Genomic DNA, 6,487 nt, shown 5'->3' on the forward strand with positions numbered 1-6,487 from the left:
CCCCTGGAAGCACGAGAGCTTTATTGCTGCCATGTGGAGTCCCTTTGTTCCGCTGTTAACCAGTGACATGCCAGATCCTGGCCGGACACGTGCTGTAGGAGATGAAATGGAGACGAGGCAGCTGGATTTGGGCTGACCATGGGACTCGGGGTGAATCAGTTCACTTTGTGCCACCGTTCCCAGGTATAAAGTGTTTAGTTACCTTGCAGGGTGGTTATGAGGAGTAGCTGGTGTATCCAAAACTTGGAAGATGCGTTTACTTTGTGGTGTTGTTATAAGGTTGTATTTTTATATGGAGGAATTTAAGGGGTTTGATTTTGTTTACATCACAAAGAAAAGCCCTTATTTAAAAATATCTGTATAGCAAGGGATGTGTATGGTGTAGCTGACATCCAGGACTCTGTTAGCAGAAGCAGAAGGTGTTGGGTCTAAAGGTGACACGTTTGTAACGCTCCTCCCGATGCTGCCGTCAGGCGCTTGGAACCATTTGCAGTTTATTTTATGCACTTGTCTGTCTTTCACCACTCTGCTGTATTTGTGAAGTCGAGGTTTTTCCTCTTCCAGCAGAAAGTACTACCAAAATAAAGATGGATTGGATTGTTAAATGCTGGTGTTTCTATCATAGGTGTGTTTTGCCGTGCTAGAAATAGGGGTGGTTGTTTTCAAAAGCCTTTTGCTGTGCCCTGGAACGCACCGGGATGTGCAGGTGAGTGGTTTGGGCAGAGCATGGGGGTCCTGGATCTTGGCATGGCCAGGGGTGTCAGGCTGCAGGATTTTTTTTTTTATTCTTCTTATTATTATTTTTAATTGAATTCAGGGAATTGCAGTATTGCAACACTTGGGATTCAGCCACCCGCAGTTGTGGCACGTTTTGGAGCCAGATTAATTCAGCCCAACTTCGGGCTAGAAGTGACCCCGTGGCAGCCGTGCGCTCCTGACGCACCGCGTCGTGCATCTGCAGGGGTGAATCACCTTCATCTGCTTGAAAACTGACCCCTCTGCAAAAACTAATTCATTTTTCTGTTTGGGTCCATGTCCAAGATGAACTTGCTGGGTGGCTGGATGGGTGCTCGCTCAGGTGCAAGGGGTGACAAAAATGCTGCTGGTGAGAGGTTTGCCTGAAGCTGGACATGAAAACATGGTCTACAAGGATGAAGGATGCTGCCTGCATCCTCGCCTGCTGTGTGGGACTGCTCCTGGCATGACCCGCTGCTGAGGAGGAGGAGGTCCACCTCCAGCCCTGTGAGTCAGCTAAGGACCTAGCAAAATGAAAGGGGTTTTGTGCTCCCTGGACCTCTCAGTGGGGAAAAAAGGTAAGTAACCCCCAAAGAAATTCAATCTGAACTTGGTGAAAGTTCTCAGGTTTTCATACTAGTTTTTCTGTAATGGTGTGTTAAGGGCAGCATGCCTTTTTTTTTTTTTTTTTTTAAAGCTGTAAAATTAATCCATTCCTTTGTAACATTTTCTGAAGAATTCTTAAAGGAAGTCCCTAATTTAGCATGCTGAATTTCTTCTTGATAAGAGTTTCCTGGAGCTTTCAGTTCTCCTTTCTCTTGAAATGTGTTGCTTGGGACATCCCTTTCAGAGGATGCTGCTCCATCCTCAGCCCTCTTCCTCCTCCTGGTAGATGGAGGGCTGATCCAAGGCTGGTCCTGAGCCCCCTCCTCAGAAATCCTGCGGAGAAACTGCTTGGGGATATAATTAATGGTATTTCAAGATGCTATGTGCTCTCTAGCTGCTTTTCAGGGAAGCCCCAATGGGCTTGCACTGGGGTCCCACTTCAGGAGCAGCGGCTGGAAAACCCCAAGGTGTCATTTTTCTGTTAAAATGCATTTTCTGCAGATGCCGTGCAGGCATGCCAGGGCTCTGCGCTGCGCCGGGCGCTGCCAGCACACTGTGGCACAGCGTGTGTGTCAGAAACGTCAGATTTTTTTGGTGAGGTGCATTTCAGATGGGCTTTTTTTTTTTTTTTTTGCAGTTACGAGCAGCCTTCCCTATTTCTCACTTGTTGCCCAGAGGGAAGGGAGGCAGGAAAACGCTCTGCTCCTCTCCTAAATCGAGCTCATTCCTTGAAAATGAGTAAATGGGCAGCTGCAGAAGAGCTGCAGCCTTTTGTTGAGCAACAACCAGGCGGCTTTTGTGGTTTTAGTCAGCTCCGCAGATCGGATGCAGAGTCCTCAAGCTGTTCAAGTTCCAGGACAGTTAAATTCCTTTAACTAGTTGGATTATCATGTGGCTGTACACCCTTCCAACTCCTTCGGGTTTCCTGGCTTATCTGATTTCCTCACCTCCCTGTTTTGAATGCAGATCCACTGGAAAGCTGTTTCTTTAAAAAGAACTCGACAAACTCCATCCTGAATCCAGCTGTGTGGCAGCTGCTGGAAAAGCAATTAAAAGGGAGTGAAAAGTGAAGAAGAAAAAAAAATAATTAAAAACAAAGGGGAAAAGAAAAAGAAGAAATAAAAATCTCGTTGGCCCTCGGAAGCAGGATTCGCCTCCTCAGAGGAAGGGGATCTTGCTGACTCAGGCTCTGGGTGAGATGGGGAGGAGGTGCTGAAGTTTTCCCTCCGGAGAAGCTGGGGCAGGGACGAGGTGGCTTTGCCACCCTTGGAGATCCAGCGGTCACCCTGTCCAATAGCACAGCAGCTCTCCTGCTGCCACTGGCCCCGGGGCTCCTAACCCTGGTAGAAACACGCTGCTCCATCGCAGGCGATGCCCGTGTTTGTGTTAAATACTGCGAAACGTGGTGTTAACGAGCTCTGGGCCAGCTGGTTGTATCTCTCCCCCATCCAGTCGTTGCTCCAGGATCTCCGAGAGCTTTTGCATCGCCAGGACTGGGCTCTGACGTCAGACTGGAGAGGGGCACGGCCTCGGGCTGCACGACGGCGTTGAACCCTCTCCAGGACCGCAGAGACGAAGAGCACGGACAGCTCGGAGCTGCAGGAGACGGATTTCTAATGGAAAACGCATTGCCAGGTAAGGGGTTTCCTATTTCCCTTTTGTTCGGGGCATAATTATACCCAGGGCATTCTCGCGCAGGGGCTGTGCTCGGTGATTAATTTTTTCCTCCTTATTGTAACGCAGCGTTGTGCTGAATGAGTAAGAGCTGTACTCGCCAGCTCTGCTCTCCGACAAACATTGAGCTTTGCATCGAAATATTTACGAGGGAAAGGAGTAAGAATATTCTGCTTTTCTGAAAGTGTGTGGATTTCACGTCTCACCACTGGTGGTGCTTGGCTCCAGGGATTTTAGTGCTGGGTCCTCCTGACTGCAGATCCCTCCCTTCGCTCCCCCTCCCCCAGCCTTGCTATCACCAAGAAAAGCTTTAGAAAATGTGGACCCCCTGAATTTCACTTCTCTGTATGAATTAAAGCGTTGAACTTTGGTACGGGGCAGGCTTAGAGCTGTTTTTCTCAAGTCGAGAGTAGGGAAAAAAAAAAAAAAAATCAGTTTTAAAAACTGTGCGTTGGAGTGGAGTCAGTACAAATCTGCCTCGTCTTTATCAGGATGTAAACACAGGGCTGTGTAAGGGCCAGGCGCGGTTTTTTGTGTTTGAATAACTGGCAAACGGGAGGGTACGGCGAGAGGCACCCTCACCTCTGCGCTCCCCACGCACAGGGATTCACCGGCGGCTCCTCGGGGAAGCACGAGGTGCATCACACATTGCTTCCTGCATCGAGATGTTCCTGCCAGTGTTCCTGAGGCATATAACAATATGCTGTGTTAAGTTTATTAGAGGGGGGAAAAAAAAAGTCTGAGGAGATGCCAAATAGGAAATCCCTGAGATGGTCAATAAATGAAGTGGTTATATGGGACTTGCCCTCCCGGGACAACCTTTGGTACAGCAGAGCTGGACACAGGATCCCAGCAGAGTTATTGCTGTGCCTGAGGAGTGTGCTCCTGGTGAGCAAGAAGTCTGGGTGCATTTACTGAGCCCTCAGAAGGGAAATGCTTCCAGAGACACCCAGTTTTACAAGTGATGCTCTTACTGGTTTAAAGCTTCTCAAACACCATTGCCCCCAAATAGGTTTCTGATGTTTGGTTTTGCCTGCCGAATCCGCAGGTTTGGCTCCCAGGGCTTGCAGAGGCATCTCTCCCACTTATGTTTTGTGTCTTTCCATATCGAATTTAAACTGAAATTCTTCCTGATGAAGTTGGTGCAGCGTTTGTAAGCAGCATCGTTTGTTTAACTTTCTGGGTTCATGTTTCATCTTCCAGAGATATTTGCTTCATAGAATCATAGAATGGTTAGGGCTGGAAGGGACCTTCAAAGGTCATCTAGTCCAATGCCCCTGCAAGGAACAGGGATATCTCCAACTGGATCAGGTTGCTCAGGGCCTCGTCCAACCTGGCCTTGAACGTCTTCAGGGATGGAGCATCCACCACCTCTCTGGGCGACCTGTTCCAGTGTTCTACCACTCTCATGGTAAAAAATTTTTTCCTAATATCCAATCTGAATCTACCTCCTTCTATTTTAAAACCATTACCCCTTGTCCTATCACAACTGGCCCTCCTGAACAGCTTCTCCCCATCTTTCTTGTAGGGCCCCTTGAGGTGCTGGAAGACCGCTATAAGGTCACTCCGGAGCCTCCTCTTCTCCAGGCTGAACAGCCCCAACTCTTTCAGCCTGTCCTCATAGGAAAGGTGCTCCAGCCCTCTTATCATCTTCGTGGCCCTCCTCTGGACCCTCTCCAACTGGTCCATGTCCTTCTTATGTTGGGGGCTCCAGAACTGGACGCAATACTCCAAGTGAGGTCTCACGAGGGCAGAGTAGAGGGGAGAATCACCTCTCTCGACCTGCTGGCCACGCTCCTCTTGATGCAGCCCAGGACGCGGTTGGCCTTCTGGGCCGCAAGAGCACATTGCCGGCTCATATTGAGCTTCTCGTCCACCAGTACTCCCAAGTCCTTCTCCTCAGGGCTGCTCTCGATCCATTCTCTGCCCAGTCTGTATTTATGCCTGGGATTGCCATGACCCAGATGTAGGACCTTGCACTTGGCCCGGTTGAACTTCATGAGGCTGACACGGGCCCACCTCTCCAGCCTGTCGAGGTCCCTCTGGATGGCATCCCTCCCTTCCAGCGTGTCGACGGCACCACACAGCTTGGTGTCATCGGCGAACTTGCTGAGGGTGCACTCCATGCCACTGTCCACGTCACCGACAAAGATGTTGAAGAGGGCCGGGCCCAACACGGACCCCTGAGGGACGCCACTCATGACCGGTCTCCACTTGGACATCGAGCCGTTGACCACTACTCTCTGAGTGCGGCCATTGAGCCAATTCCTTATCCACCGAGTGGTCCATCCATCAAACCCATGCCTCCTCTAGTCTTGACCCATAAGCTCTCTGTCAGCTCCTCCTCTGACCCCAGGCGAAGCTCCACGCACTCCAGCTGGTTGCTGACATAGAGAGCAACACCCCCTCCTCGTCTCCCCTTCCTGTCCTTTCTAAAAAGCTTATACCCCTCCATGTTGACACTCCAGTCATAGGAGTCGTCCCACCACGTCTCCGTGATGCCAATAAGGTCATAACCCTGCTCATGTGCACGCATCTCCAGCTCATCCTGTTTATTTCCCATGCTGCGTGGGTTGGTGTACAAACACTTCAGCTGGGCCCCCGACAAAGCCGACTCGCTGGCTGGAGCAACAGGGGTTCTCTTGGACGGCAGTGTAAGTTCATTTGAACATACCTGTGATCCTTCCTCAGCCTCTGGACCCTTGGTGCTGGCACTGGCGCCATGCTGACAGCGGTGGGCTGAACTGTGCTCCCCCTCTCCCAGCAATACTACTTTAAAGCTCTTTGCACAAGTCTGGCCAGCCTTTGTCCAAGCACCTTCTTCCCCTTCTCGGTTAGGTACACGCCATCTGCCCCTAGCAACCCAGGCTTCTCAAAAATCACCCCGTGGTCAAAACCTTTAGAGCTTCTTGCTCTAAAGGCAAAAATAAGATTAAAACTGATAGATAATTAGTTGGAATTTTTAATAAAGTTTTAGATTTGCTCCATCTCTCTTTTTAATGAAGTGTTTGTTATGTCTGCAGAGATTCAGTGCTACTTTTACAAGGCCATCATGTTTTCCATGTTATCCAAATACTCCAGCGTGAACCTCTGTTTACATCCCAGGCTGGGCTGCTGCTTTCAGTTCATGGCTGAAATCCAGACCTGGGCAAAAAAAAGTAGCACTTCCTAGAAACCCTTTCCTAATTGCCTTTAACCTTCGTGTAGGCTGGGATGGGGAAGCACGGGAGAAAGCTCCAGGCAGGGAAAGCAGAGCGCCCAGGAGATAAGCCTTGTGCTAACAGTCAGAGGATAAACAGGGATTTTGGATCCATTGCCCTTGGATTGCACAAATATTTAATTCTTCCAAAAACAAACAACGAAGGGAACGGAGTAGTAGAACCGTTTATGAACTCCAGCTGCTCGATCCGCGAAATCAGGAAACGATGTCCGAGGGGAAAAGAGCACAAACACGTTTGAAGTTGCTTTGATT

Source organism: Tauraco erythrolophus, chromosome 20, assembly GCF_009769465.1.
Source record: "Tauraco erythrolophus isolate bTauEry1 chromosome 20, bTauEry1.pri, whole genome shotgun sequence".
NCBI lineage: Eukaryota > Metazoa > Chordata > Aves > Musophagiformes > Musophagidae > Tauraco > Tauraco erythrolophus.